This window comes from Oryctolagus cuniculus, chromosome 4 (genome assembly GCF_051225735.1).
Source record: "Oryctolagus cuniculus isolate XC-2025 breed Fujian yellow rabbit chromosome 4, ASM5122573v1, whole genome shotgun sequence".
Taxonomy (NCBI): Eukaryota; Metazoa; Chordata; class Mammalia; order Lagomorpha; family Leporidae; genus Oryctolagus; species Oryctolagus cuniculus.
This window is the reverse complement of record NC_142870.1, coordinates 2333118-2346211: the sequence shown is the minus strand read 5'-3', so window position 1 is coordinate 2346211 and position 13094 is coordinate 2333118. Positions and strand designations below refer to the sequence as shown.

At 64.3% G+C, this 13094-nt stretch overlaps 1 protein-coding gene across 5 annotated transcripts in view; it reads left to right on the top strand.

The window, feature by feature from the left end:
* The window catches only part of AGPAT3 (1-acylglycerol-3-phosphate O-acyltransferase 3), a 61749-nt gene that overhangs the window by 15764 nt on the left and 32891 nt on the right, over window positions 1-13094 (top strand). Inside the window, exon 1 of one of the 5 annotated variants that reach the window (XM_051831408.3) lies at window positions 2634-2674. The exons of 1 other annotated variant lie outside the window; for it this stretch is intronic. The gene's annotated coding sequence lies outside the window, so the exon portion shown is untranslated. Of the gene's footprint in view, window positions 1-2633; window positions 2675-8116; window positions 8273-9856; window positions 10722-13094 lie in introns of those variants that run through there. 3 more of the 5 variants (XM_051831409.3, XM_051831407.3, XM_070071777.2) reach the window with 3 other exon arrangements.

Sequence of the window (13094 nt, the reverse complement as noted above, 5' to 3'; positions counted from 1 at the left end):
GAGCGTGTGTGACCGCGTGCTCTCCCCGAGACGCGTGAGCCCCTGCTCCATGGCCGGCCGAAAGGAAGACCTGCTTACAAGAATTAAACTCAGAGCCAAATCTAATAGTAATGGACTCTGAAAATTCAGGTTTTCAAATAAAAAATGCTCACCTCCGTGTAAACCCTGGATGTGTTTCTGGAGCACTCTGCGGTGTTTTGGTGCACACGTGACCTGGATGATGTCCAGTGAGGGTAAACACGTCTAGTTCTTAGGACATGAGACCTTCCTTCCTTCCTTTCTTTCTTTCTTTCTTTCTTTTTTTTTAATATTTATTTATTTTACTTGAAAGTCACAGAGAGAGAAGGAGAGGCAGAGCGAGAGCGAGAGCGAGAGAGAGAGAGAGAGAGAGAGGTCTTCCATCTGCTGGTTCACTCCCCAGATGGCCACAATGGCTGGAGCTGTGCTGATCTGAAGCCAGGAACTTCTTCAGGAGTGGCCGGGACTTGAACTGGTGCCCGCATGGGATGCTGGCACTGCAGGCGGTGGCTTTACCTGCTACACACAGTGCCGGCCCCGGGACATTTATGGTGAAAATATCCGGGGGCCGGCGCTGTGGTATGGCGGGTAAAGCCGCTGCCTGTGGTGCCAGCATCCCATATGAGCACCAGTTCCAGTCCCGGCTGCTCCACTTCCCATCCAGCTCTCTGCTGTGGCCTGGGAAAGCAGTGGAAGATGGCCCGAGTGCTTGGGTCTCCCTGCACCCATGTGGGAGACCTGGAAGAAGCTCCTGGCTCCTGGCTTCGGATCGGCGCAGCTCCAGCCATTGTGGCCATCTGGGGAGTGAACCAGCAGATGGAAGACCTCTCTCTCTTTCTCTCTCTCCCTCTCTGCCTCTCCTTCTCTCTGTGTAACTCTTACAAATAAATAAAAATCTTAAAAAATATATACAAAGCCCTGTTTTCATGTTCTTGTGTGTGTGTGTGTGAGAGAGAGAAGAGGAATTCAGGGTGCACCAGCGCCCGTGATCTCCCCGCTGTGCGGTGTGACCCGGGCTCCTCACTCCTCTCCGCTCCGGCTCCAGCTCCGCACCCTGCAGTCAGACCCCCCCTCCCTGCCCCCCATGCTGGACCCCACGCTGCCCCTGGAGGGAGCCACTGTGGGGGGAGGAGCCACTGTGGGGGGAGGGAGCTGCTGCAGAGGGAGGGAGCCTCTGCGGGGGGGGCCTTTGTGGGGGGGCCACTGGGGGGAGGAGCCGCTGTGGTGGTTCGAGGTTTATCCTTTCAGAGCTTGTAGAAATGCACGCCTGAGCACGCGTGTGCACACAGGGGTTCTGACTTCCTGTACACGCACAGCCGAGCATGTGCACACACACGGGTTCTGACTGTTTCTGTACGGGCTCGGCTGAGCACGCGTGCGCACACACGGGTTCTGACTGTGTCTCTGTACGGGCTCGGCCTAACACATGTGCGCACACACGGGTTCTGTTTCTGTACGGGCTTGGCCGAGCACGCGTGTGCACACATGGGTTCTGACTGTGTCTCTGTACGGGCTTGGCCTAACACATGCGTGCACACACAGGTTCTGTTTCTGTACGGGCTCGGCCGAGCACGTGTGTGCACACACGGGTTCTGACTGTGTCTCTGTACGGGCTCGGCCTAACACATGTGCACACACACGGGTTCTGACTGTGTCTCTGTACGGGCTCGGCCGAGCACGCGTGCGCACACACGGGTTCTGACTGTGTCTCTGTACGGGCTCGGCCGAGCACGCGTGCGCATACACGGGTTCTGACTTTCTGTACACGCACAGCCGAGCATGTGCACACACACGGGTTCTGACTGTTTCTGTACGGGCTCGGCCGAGCACGTGTGTGCACACACGGGTTCTGACTGTGTTTCTTACGGGCTCGGCCTAACACATGTGCGCACACACGGATTCTGACTGTCTCTGTACGGGCTCGGCCGAGCATGCGTGCGCACGCACGGGTTCTGACTGTGTCTCTGTACGGGCTTGGCCTAACACATGCGCACACACACGGGTTCTGACTGTTTCTGTACGGGCTCGGCCGAGCACGCGTGTGCACACACGGATTCTGTGTCTCTGTACGGGCTCGGCCGAGCACACGTGCGCACACACGGGTTCTGTCTCTGTACAGGCTCGGCCGAGCACGCGTGCGCACACACGGGTTCTGTTTCTGTACGGGCTCAGCCGAGCACGTGTGCGCACACACGGGTTCTGTTTCTGTACGGGCTCGGCCGAGCACACGTGCGCACACAGGGGTTCTGTTTCGGTGCCGTCACACGTGCCTGCCCTGCTCAGGGAAGCTGCTGCTTCCTGGTTTTTGTGTGTTGAGGAGCGTGTGTATGTAGACGCGCATGCACACGTGTGCTTCATAGGCACCGCGTGTGTTCGTGTCAGAGCTCAGTTAGCTCGGCTGCCTGTTGATGAGTTTACATGACGCTGGGTGTCCCTTGCAGGCCTGAACCGAGCTCCTGAGGTTGGTGCCGCGGGGCTGGGATGGGGCGCGGCTCCCCTGCCCTGAGCCGTGAGCCCTGAGCCCGCCTGGCCAGGCGCCCGCCTTGTTGGAAGGTGGACTTTGCTCTCTGGTGCTGCTGGTGGTGAGTGGTGAGGCTCTCGGGGGCTCCCGTGGACGGAGGCCGGGCCACGGGTTCCTTCCCCACTGAGCTGGCAGGTGAGGCTGTGCGTGCACAGCTCTGCGTGTCCCGTTGGCGCGGTCGGCGCCAGGCGGGGGCAGGGGCGGGGACCAGCTGCGGGCTCTGGCTGGCTGTGCTCAGTGCCAGTGCCCTGGGGCTGCTGGTGTGGCCCGGGGGGAGGGGCGCTCGGCCAGGTGTTGCCTGGGACAGTCGGAGTCCAGGTGAGTCCCTGGATCCCCGGGGGCCCCGTCTGTCCTCTCTGCCACCTCCTCCGAAGTCAAGTGCGCCCGTCTCCGGAGCAGGGCCTGGGCGTGGGGTGGGGTGCTGTAGTGTGGAAGCCGGGGGTCTCCGCTGCTCCCCCTTCCTCGGATTCCCTCTCTGCCTCCCCGTTGTTCTCCTTCCCCTCACTGTCAGAAGTTACACCCAGGGCTGGTGGGCTTTCCACAGCGAGCTGCGCCCGTGTTCTGGGACAGCCACGTGTGGGCACGGCGTCTCATTCTGTGTGCGTGGCCGCGTGGCTGGAGCCTGCTCGCTCACTCTCGGAGACTCAGCACGGCGGGCCGTCCGCGTGCCTGTGCGGCTCTGCCGGTCTCCTCCGTGAAATGCCGACTTCCCGGCCGCGGACGCGTGTGCCGAGGACGCGTGTGCCGAGTGCACGTGATGTCAAGTGTGTTTGCGGGAAGCGGGCTCAGTTCTGTGAGTCACTGCCTGGCCTCCTCTTTGAAGGGACAGCGTGGCTTCCCTCACAGCCCCACCTGTGTGCCCTGCCCCCAGCCCCTCCTCTCCTGGGCGACAGGGTGGACCCCGCTGTCCGTGCGTCATTGTCCTGTGTCCCTCTGGGTGTATCGTCTCAGCCTCCCTCCCCCGCTGGCCAGCCCTGCTGCCTCGGCTGCCGCCCCCTGCCCCGCTCAGTCTCTGTCCAGTGCCTGTGCTCAGCGTGTTGGGTGCACGGCCCAGGCTGCCTTCTGGCCCCACCAGCCCTCCCGCCTCCAGGAGGGCAGGCTCCCCGGCTGGGGGGATGGAGTCGCTTCGTCAGCTACTCCCCATGCCGGCGCCCCTCAGCGTGGGGCGAGCAGGACAAGCTGCGGCCTCGGAGCTCGTGGAGGGCTGGGCTGTGCTCCCCAGGGCAAGGCACTCATGTTGTGTGCTCACACTTGTGGTTACGTGCACACACGCATGAACACACATGCACTCACACCCATATATGCAGTCATATGTCCACACACATACACTCACACATGTGCACGCACTGGTACAGTACACTCGGGCATATGCCTGCACTCACACATGTGACATGCTCACACGTGTACACACCCGCACAGGACCCTTGTCACGCACATGTACGTGTGCTCACACACTTGTACAGTACTTGTCCATGCACACAACACACGTGTGCTTGCATTCCCGTGCACACAGACTCATACATATAACACACGTGCCCGTGCGCGTGGGCACACACGGGCTCTTATTTCTTTTGGAAACAGGTATGCAGTCGTTGGGGCGAACCTCGTGTTGGCAGCATGTGTGAGGTTCCTTTTGTACTTGAATTGCAAGAAACTTGTGTGTCACTGCCAGGACAGGGCCCTGTGGCAGGCGTGGCTGTGTCGGGGCAGAGCCCTGCGGGCGACAGGGCTGGTGAAACCAGGGGTGGTGAAACCAGGTGAGGATGGCAGTGCTGGGGCCCCTGCTGCGCTCGTTCCGTGGGACCAGCCCGTGGGCGGAGGACCCGCTCGGGCCAGCTCTGCAGTGGGTGCTCCCTGGCAGGGCCCTGCTTCCCTCCCAGCCCCCAGGATGGGCGTCCACACCTCGCGAGCGGTGTGCACACCTCTGGGGGCTCCGCTGGTGTGAGGGGGAGAGAAAGCAGAGGCTCCCGGGGCATTTGAGGGGGGCTGGCTGACGCGTGGGGTGCAGCCCTCGAAGGCGGGGGACCGTCCCTGTGCTGGGGTGGACACGGGGGACCTGTTCCTGGCTGGGGTGGGGGTGGGGATCCGTCCCTGTGCTGGGGTGGGTGGGGGGATCATCCCTGTGCTGGGGTGGGACAGTCTGGAGCCGTGTGCCACGTGTCCATGTGCTCATGAGCTCGGAACTCGGAACAGCCGGGACATCTGGGAAGTCAGGCCCTGCAGTTTAATGTGTGGCAGGGCACCTGATTAAAAAAAAAAACCCGCAACCATTCCTCCCCGATCGGCACTCTCCCTGGATGCCAGACAGGCAGGGCTGGCTTCCCACAAGGAGCTGCCCCCAGTGGCACCGGCAGGGCCCTGAGCCAGTCTGCGCCCACGTCAGTGCCCCAGGAGCCCCGGCGGTGGTGAGAAGTGCGCGCCTTTTAGCCTTGGTGCCTGGTTCCTCACGCCCTCGCAGCTGCACCTCTGACGCCATTGGCAGTGAGCTCCCGCCAGCACCTGTCACTCATGTCACGCCCTGGGTGGGTGGGATACAAGGAGGAGGTCACTCCTGCCCGGTGGGAGTCAGCGTTAGTGCTCCCATGTACCCAGCAGTGCTGTGTCCACTCCAGGCCCTCTGGCCGCACCTGGCCCCCGGACCCAGCACCTCCAGCGGGCCCCGGCTCCTCCGGCCACACCCGCCTCTGGGCCTGGCGTCCGTTCTGTGTCCTTGTCCCAGCCCCCACAATGCGCCGTTGAACGCAGTGTCCCTTGCGCTCCGAGAGACGTCCCAGCAGAGGGCTGGGCCCAGGGAGGAGGTTGTGGGGTCTCGTGACTGCCACCCCCATCCGCGAGTGTCCACAGGACTGGCCCTAAGCTGCCCCCTTTCCTGGCGACTGACAGGTGGGGCCAGAAGTCCAGCCCCGTCCAGGGCTGTTGGGGCCTCGCCCTGGGTCAGCTCCTCATTGAAGTCTCCCAGGAGGCCTGCGAGGGTGTGTCATGAGTGACAGGCGCTGCCCCCACTCGGGGGATGAGAGGGGTTGGAGCTCCCTGGCAGGACCCAGGAGCCAAGGCAGGAAACCCGCGCTGCTCATCTCTCCGCCTGCCTGCGTGTGACCCCTGCCCCACCCCTGGTGTCTGGCCTCCTGATTCTGGCTTGCTGACCTCAGGGCACCCCACATTTCTTTCTTTTTTTAAAAATATTTATTTTTATTTACTTGAAAGAGTTACAGAGAGAGGCGGAGACAGACAGACAGGTCTCCCATCCGCTGGTCACTCCCCAGATGGCCGCAGTGGCTGGAGTTGTGCCAATCCGAAGCCAGGAGCTTCTTCCAGGTCTCCCATGTGGGTGCAGGGGCCCAAGGACTTGGGCCATCTTCTACTGCTTTCCCAGGCCATAATAGAGAGCTGAATTGGAAGTGGAGCAGCCAGGACTTGAACCAGCGTCCATATGGGATGCTGGCACTGCAGGCAACAGCTTTACCTGCTACGCCACAGCACCAGCCCTCTGGACCCATTTTTGCAAGCAGCACACAGAACCGTTAGCAACGTAGCCAAAGCACAGATTGTATGAGAGCCAGGAGGGAGCACCATCCTAACAGCCAGAGCCGCTCCCTCGAGCCCAGCTGCCTGCCTGTGCCAGCTCCCGGCTGTGGCCCCCCGGCTGCCCTCCTGTGCCGGCTCCTGGCTGTGGCTCCCTGCTGTGTGGCTCCTGGCTGTGGCTTCCAGCCGAGGCTCCCCGGCTGCCCACCTGTGCTGGCTCCTGGCTGTGGCTCCCCGGCTGCCCACCTGTGCCGGCTCCTGGCTGTGGCTCCCGGCTGCCCACCTGTGCCGGCTCCTGGCTGTGGCTCCCGGCCTTGGCCCCCAGACTCTGAGCTTCCGTCCCAGGTCTGTAGCTTTCTTCAGGCCAGGCCCTCTCCACTGGGATTGTGTGGTGGGGAGGGACGGGGTAGACAGCGGGTGGGACAGGGTGGCGACCAGCTGAGGCTCCAACACAGCCCTAATCGCGTCCTGACGGAGTGGCAGCACAGCCCGAGGCCGAGGCCCAGTGCCCGGGCAGCTGCTCCTCACAGGAGCCCGCCCCTGGGGAGGTGTGGTGCGGTGCAAGGTGGGTCCACGGCGAAGCAAATCCTGGGGTTAATTTGGGTCGTTTTGTGTAACTGAAGCTGGGCTCTGACGATGGCTTCAGAAGTGGCTGGGAGGCCCAGCGGTCACCACAGTGCCGAGGGGCCCTGTCAGGCTGCAGGGAGTCTAACTGAGGTCACTCCTGGACACAGGTGCCTCAGGTCGTGGATGCCCCGTCCTGGGAGCTCACTGCGGAAGACGAGATTACGAGTCGCCACGGCTTTGCTCCACTCAGAAGCCTGCTGTGGTCTGTGTGCTTGCAAAGGTCACCATCATCAAGGAGGGGCCTGGGGCTGCCGGGCCCGGCTGGGGGCTCAGGGCCTGGCTGGGGGCTTAGGGCCCAGTGTGGGCTTAGGGCCCCAGTGTTGGCTTAGGGCCTGGCTGTGGCCTCAGGGCCCGGGTGTGGGCTCAGGGCCTGGTGTGGCCTCAGGGCCTGGTGTGGGCTCAGGGCCCGGGTGTGGGCTCAGGGCCTGGTGTGGCCTCAGGGCCTGGTGTGGGCTCAGGGCCCGGGTGTGGGCTCAGGGCCTGGTGTGGCCTCAGGGCCCGGGTGTGGCCTCAGGGCCCGGGTGTGGGCTCAGGGCCTGGTGTGGCCTCAGGGCTCGGGTGTGGGCTCAGGACCCGGCTGTGGCCTCAGGGCCCGGGTGTGGGCTCAGGGCCCGGCTGTGGCCTCAGGGCCTGGCTGGGGGCTCAGGGCCGGCTGTGGGCCCAGGGGCCGGCTGTGGCCTCAGGGCCCGGCTGTGGGCTTAGGGCCTGGTGTGGGCTCAGGGCCCCGGTGTGGGCTCAGGGCCGGCTGTGGCCTCAGGGCCTGGCTGGGGGCTCAGGGCCTGGCTGTGGGCTCAGGGCCCGGCTGTGGCCTCAGGGCCTGGTGTGGCCTCAGGGCCCGGCTGTGGCCTCAGGGCCCGGGTGTGGGCTCAGGGCCCGGCTGTGGTCTCAGGGCCTGGTGTGGGCTCGGGGCCTGGCTGTGGGCTCGGGGCCTGGCTGGGGGCTCAGGGCCAGGCTGTGGCCTCAGGGCCTGGCTGTGGGCTCAGGGCCCGGCTGTGGTCTCAGGGCCTGGTGTGGGCTCAGGGCCCGGCTGTGGCCTCAGGGCCTGGCTGTGGGCTCAGGCACTGACAGGCCTGGCCAGCTGTGTCCTAGGGTGGGGGCCTCTTTTGCTTGTTTTGGGCTCTGCAGGGGCTGGGGCAGGTTTGTTCCCAGAGCCTCAGGTCTCAGGAGCACCGTCGGGTGTCAGGTGAGCGAGTGTCACCCTGGACTGTAGTAAGGGGGCCCTGGGTGTTGTTCCCCGCTGGGAAGCTGGAAGATGGAGACCCCACCCTGGAAGTCCTTTCTGCAGGGCGGGGGGCTGTCCTGGGCCCTCCGCAGGGCAGGGAGAACAGCGTTGGGGCCGTCCCTTTATAGAGCAGGGCTGCTGCTGCCCTGATTGAAATCCAGTGGGGCAGAGGGTGACCTCTCACTTCCATGCCCCCCCCCCATCTTGGAGGTGCCAGGGTGCCGTGTGCACACTGGGGAACAGGCGTGCCAACCCGGCAGCCATGTTGAGTCAGCATGCTGGCGGAGGTGCCTGGACAGGCTCTGGTCTTTGCACAGAAGGAACTCAGGCGTGAGCGGAGGAGTGGACGGCGAGGCAGCCAGGTGTGGTGGGCGGGGCGCCCCTCAGGACCCAAGGCAGTGCCCAGCACCCAGGCGGGGGGAGCACGGTTTAGTGGAGAGAGCGCACCTGCTGGGCAGACGGGGGCTCAGCTCAGGGCTGGGAGTGTGGCTGTGGTCAGCCTGGGGCTCCTACGGGGAGGGGTCCAGCTCTTCCCGCCCCACCCCCTTCCCCTGGACAGTGTCTGCTGGGTGTGGAATGGGGAAAATCCCCCCCACAGTTTCAGTGCCCAGTGCCCCCCGGGCAGGGAGGACTCTCCTGGGTGCCTTCTTAGGGGAGGCTGGGACCTCCTGGAGGTTGTCAGGCTGGGCGGGGCCTTGTGGTGGGAACTGGGCTGCCCGCGTGGTGCCGCCTCCCTTTGCCAGGTACTCGGCACCCACAGAGCTGGTTCTGACTTCCCACCTGCCGGGTGCAGACGAGGATTGGCGCAGGGGCTGCTGGCCCTGTCAGCCAGCTCTGCTCGCGAGCTCCCTGCGGTCCGTGTCCCAGCGGCCAGAGTGGGGCTCCCTGGTGTAGTGCAGGGCACCCAGGTCACAGGTGCGGAGCGGAGCTGGGGAGCCCTCTGGGTGGTCTGCTTGGGGTTCCGTGAGGGGCTCCTGCACCCCCGCCCCCACCTGCAGGAGCTGGAACCCAGCCCCTCAGGGTTCACGCACCCGGCACAGGGGGACGTCTGAGCTTTGTGCTGGCCTAGTAACAGCTAGTTGTGGGGGAGGAGAAGACCCCGTAGACCGCCGACCGCGTGAGCCCTGGGCCTCCTCAGGGGTCCTGCGTCTCCTCTGAGCCCCAGGCCAGCTGCCAGGGCATGATTGATCGATGGACGTGAACGGGTTCCGGGAACAGGTTCACTCGGGCTGTGCAGGCTGCGTGTGCGTGACCCGGGCCGTGCTCCCGGGTCAGACCTGGGGTCAGAGTCTGAGTGCCACTGCGGGGAGTGGGGCTTCCTGCTACTCTAGGAAGATGGTCAGACAGGGAGGGTCTCTGGGACAGAGCCAGGTGTGTGAGGACCCAGCCAGGGGTCGACTGCCCCAGGGTGAGGCTGAATGTCCCCAGGTGTGCACAGTGGGTCTCCCCCGAGTGCCCACAGGCATTGGGGCAGTGCGTTCTCAGCTGTCCCCTCAGCCACGTGTGGCCTCCTGCTCACCTCGGTGGCTGGGCCCGGGTTGTGGGTTAGGCCGGCAGCAGCTCCCCCAGCACGTGGCGGTTTGTCAGGACAGACGCCCGGGGTTCCCCCTCTGCCCCGCCTCTCCAGTGGTGCCTGGTGAAGCTTGGGTCTCCGAGCAGGTGCCGGCCAGGTCCTGTGTGCAGACTCGGTGAAGGTCGGGACGGGAACCGGAGGACGCGCGGCGCCTTCTCAGGCCTCTCATCCCGGGCTGGGTGCTAGCCCAGCGGGTGTGGGCGGTCAGGGCCCTGGGCGCCACAGGCACTGCCGGGCACCTGCAGGTTGCTCCAGGCCATGCCGGCACCGTGTGGGACAGAAGGCAGGCGTAGTCAGCGGGGTGCCTGCCTCCTGCGCCTCCCAGCCTGGGAGGGGCCAGGAGGAATAAAAGCTGCCCGGCCTCTGTCCCTCCGCCGTCGCTGGCTGCCCTGCTGGGACGCACCTGCTCTTCAGGTCTGGGGCGGCAACCGGTAAGGGTGGAGCCGTTGTCCACAGAGCCTGGTGCTTTCCTGGTGGGTCCGGGGCATCCGTGTCCGCAGGTCCTGCCTGTTCTGTGGCTCGAACTCCCCCGAGCTTCCGGCCGCGTGAGAGCCCGGTGTCAGCTCTCAGCTGGGTCTGTTCCCGGAGCGCTTCGACGCTCTGTCAGCCCTGTCCTCCCCGGGTGGTCCCCAGGGCCGTGGTGTCCAGCCACACAGAGCAGGGGACCCCACACCGAGAAGAGCGGCGTGGGCGTCTGGTCGTGGCTGGCGTTGTGGCTGGCATCGTGGCGCGATGCGAGCAGTTCCACCCACTTGGCGTGTGCGGGTCGGGTGGAGGCGGCGTCACGTGAGTGCCATCTTCTCCGGGTCGGCCGTGCCGTGGGAGGCTGGTGCTGGCGGCTGCTGCCCATGCGCGGTGCTGCTGCCTGCAGTGTCCCCGGGGACGCCCACTTGTGACACAGTTGCCTTTCGCTGTGTTCCCTGCTGGTTGTGAAACCTGGCCGCATGCTGGAGCCAGCTGGCAGATGCCGAGTCGGTGGGCCGGCTCTCCTGCTGGCTGTGCTGAGTGTGCGCTTCCTCCTGGGCCCCCCCGGGGCACCGTCTCCAGCCTCTGTGGCAAGAGACTTCCTGTGGGCGGGCTTCTTCCACAGGAGGTGGAGCTGGGCTGAAGGCGTTGTGGGGCTCGCCCGTGGTTCTCTCTGGCCCTGTCTCCTGGTCAGTTATAAAGTTACGGTTTAGGCGCAGGAAGAGATTAATAGCAACAGCTAATAAGGAAGAACAGCTAAGCAATGCGATACGGTAAGACCTCTTTAAAACTTCGGCATTGTTTCTAGAATTTTCACTGAGGATTTCAGACTGAGGTGGATCTCCGGTTACTGAGACCTTGCAGGAGACGCCGCTGCCGGGGGCCTGCCCAGCGGTCATCCCCAGCAGACGTGGGGACCTGTCCCTTCCACCTCAGATGCTGCATCGCCGTCTCCTGGGAGCCGTCGTGGGGACGGGGCTGCAGAAACCCACCGTGTCGGCCTGCCCCAGTGTCGGGGAGCAGGCGTGGCGGTGGTGCAGGGGCCAAGCTGTGCCTCAGCCCTGTGTGAGCGCCCATGGGGGTGCACTGGGGAGGGGGTGCCTGGGTGGGGCTCCGGGGAAGCTGATGCCAGCAGGAGCCTTGGGGACCAGCCTGCACCTGGCACTGCACCCTCGGAGTGTGCGTCCGGCGGTCAGTAGGCGGGAGAGCCGGGAGGCTCAGGATGCAGCCCCCCCCCACCTGTCCGAGCTCGCAGCGGCTCTGGTGCAGCGAGCAAGACGTGGGCTCCGGGACCCCTGGGCGTGCCCCGTGCCCCCGCTCGCCTGCGCTTGTTTTCTGCGCAGTCCCAAGCTACCCCTGCCCTTGTGGGCTTTCCCCGGCTTCCTGTGTCCACCAGACAGCCCCGAGGCGTCAGCCCGTGGAGGGGGTGCTGCCTCACTCTCGGTGCGCTCCAGGCTCTCGGCGGCTTTGGCTTGGCCAGGGGCCCCTTCCTGCCGCTGTTGGTGCTCATGTTCTTTGTACTTTTTAAATAGATTATTTATTTACTTACAAGGCAGAGTGACAGAGGAAGCGAGACAGAGAGAGACCTTCCATCTGCTGGTTCACTCCCCAGCTGACCGCGGCAGCCAGAGCTGGGCCAGGTTAGAACCAGGAGCCAGGAGCTCCATCTGGGTGACCCCTGCGGGCAGCGGGGACCCAGGCGCTGCAGCCAGGTGTGCGTCAGCAGGGAGCGCGCTCAGGAGCACCGGGCAGCCAGGACTGGGCCTGTGCCGGCACCGCCCTGGCCTCCATCCTGGGTTCCTGGCCGTCAGCTTGGGTGGTTTTAAAATTTAATGTTGCTGTCCTCTGGCTGCTTCTGTGCTTAGTTTTAAGAACATTTTGTTTCTGCTGTACTCTGGTCGCTCAGGCCTCGCCGCGAGGGCCTGTTCCTGGCCCTGGGCAGGGCACTGGCTTTGCATACTCTGGGTGGACTTGGTCCTTACAGGGGTTTGCCTTTAAAGGCTATGAAAAGACTTAGGCCCATTTTCAAAAACGGGATTTTACACTTACTTCTGTATGTTCCCAGGCAGCGTTTCAGGTTCTGAGCCGTGTGATTCCCGGACAAGGAAGGGTGCATGCCCAGGGACACGGACGGGGCACAGGTGGAGGAGGTACAGGTTGGGCACAGGCAGCGCACAGGTGGGGCACAGGTGGGGCACAGGCGGCGCACAGGTGGGGCACAGGCGGGGCACAGGTGGGCCACAGGTGGGACACAGGCGGCGCACAGGTGGGCGTGTGGCTCGAGGCTGCAGGGGCAGGTGCAGAGCTGAGTGCCCGCTCTCAGGAAGCCCTTGGCCATGCCGGGGTTCTCGGTCCTGCTTTGGCGGCCGTGGTGGTCACCGTGAGGGCAGGGGCTGTTCTGTGGCGCAGGGAGTGTGGCTGGGAGAGGCAGTGCCGGCTCTGCTGGCAGAGGTTGGCCGCGAGGCGGGGAGGGGCTGGAGCGCGCCTGCATCCAGACTCCGTGGACTGAGTGGGGCTCTGCTGCTGCTGCTGGGGGGGGGGGTGGAGTCCCGAAAACCCCAGGACCTGGTCAGCTGGGCATGCTGGGCCTGGTGTCCCCTCGGTGCCGGGCGGGGAGAGGGTGGGCGGCAGGTTGCAGGGGTCACGGCCATGCTGCTTTCTCCATGGCCCTGCGGCACACACGGGCTGACCTCCTCGCTACCCGAACAACGTGGTGTTTTTGAGGACGGCCAGTGGCTTTTTGTTTTGTTCTGTTTTGCTTTCTGTATTTTTATTTGAAAGGCAGAGCAACAGAGAGAAACAGATCAAGAGACGGAGAGAGAGCTTTTTTTTTTTTTTTTGACAGAGTTAGTGAGAGAGACAGAAAGGTCTACCCTCTGTTGGTTCACCCCCCAAATGGCCGCTACAGCCGGCGCTGTGCCTATCTGAAGCCAGGAGCCAGGAGCTTCTTCCTGGTCTCCCATGGGTTGCAGAGCCCAAGCACTTGGGCCATCCTCCACTGCCCCCCCCCCAGGCCACAGCAGAGAGCTGGACTGGAAGAGGGGCAACCGGGAACAGAACCCAGTGCCCATATGGGATGCCGGTGCCTCGGGTGGAGGATTAACCCAGTGAGCCACAGCGCCGGCCCCTGAGAGAGAGCGTCTATC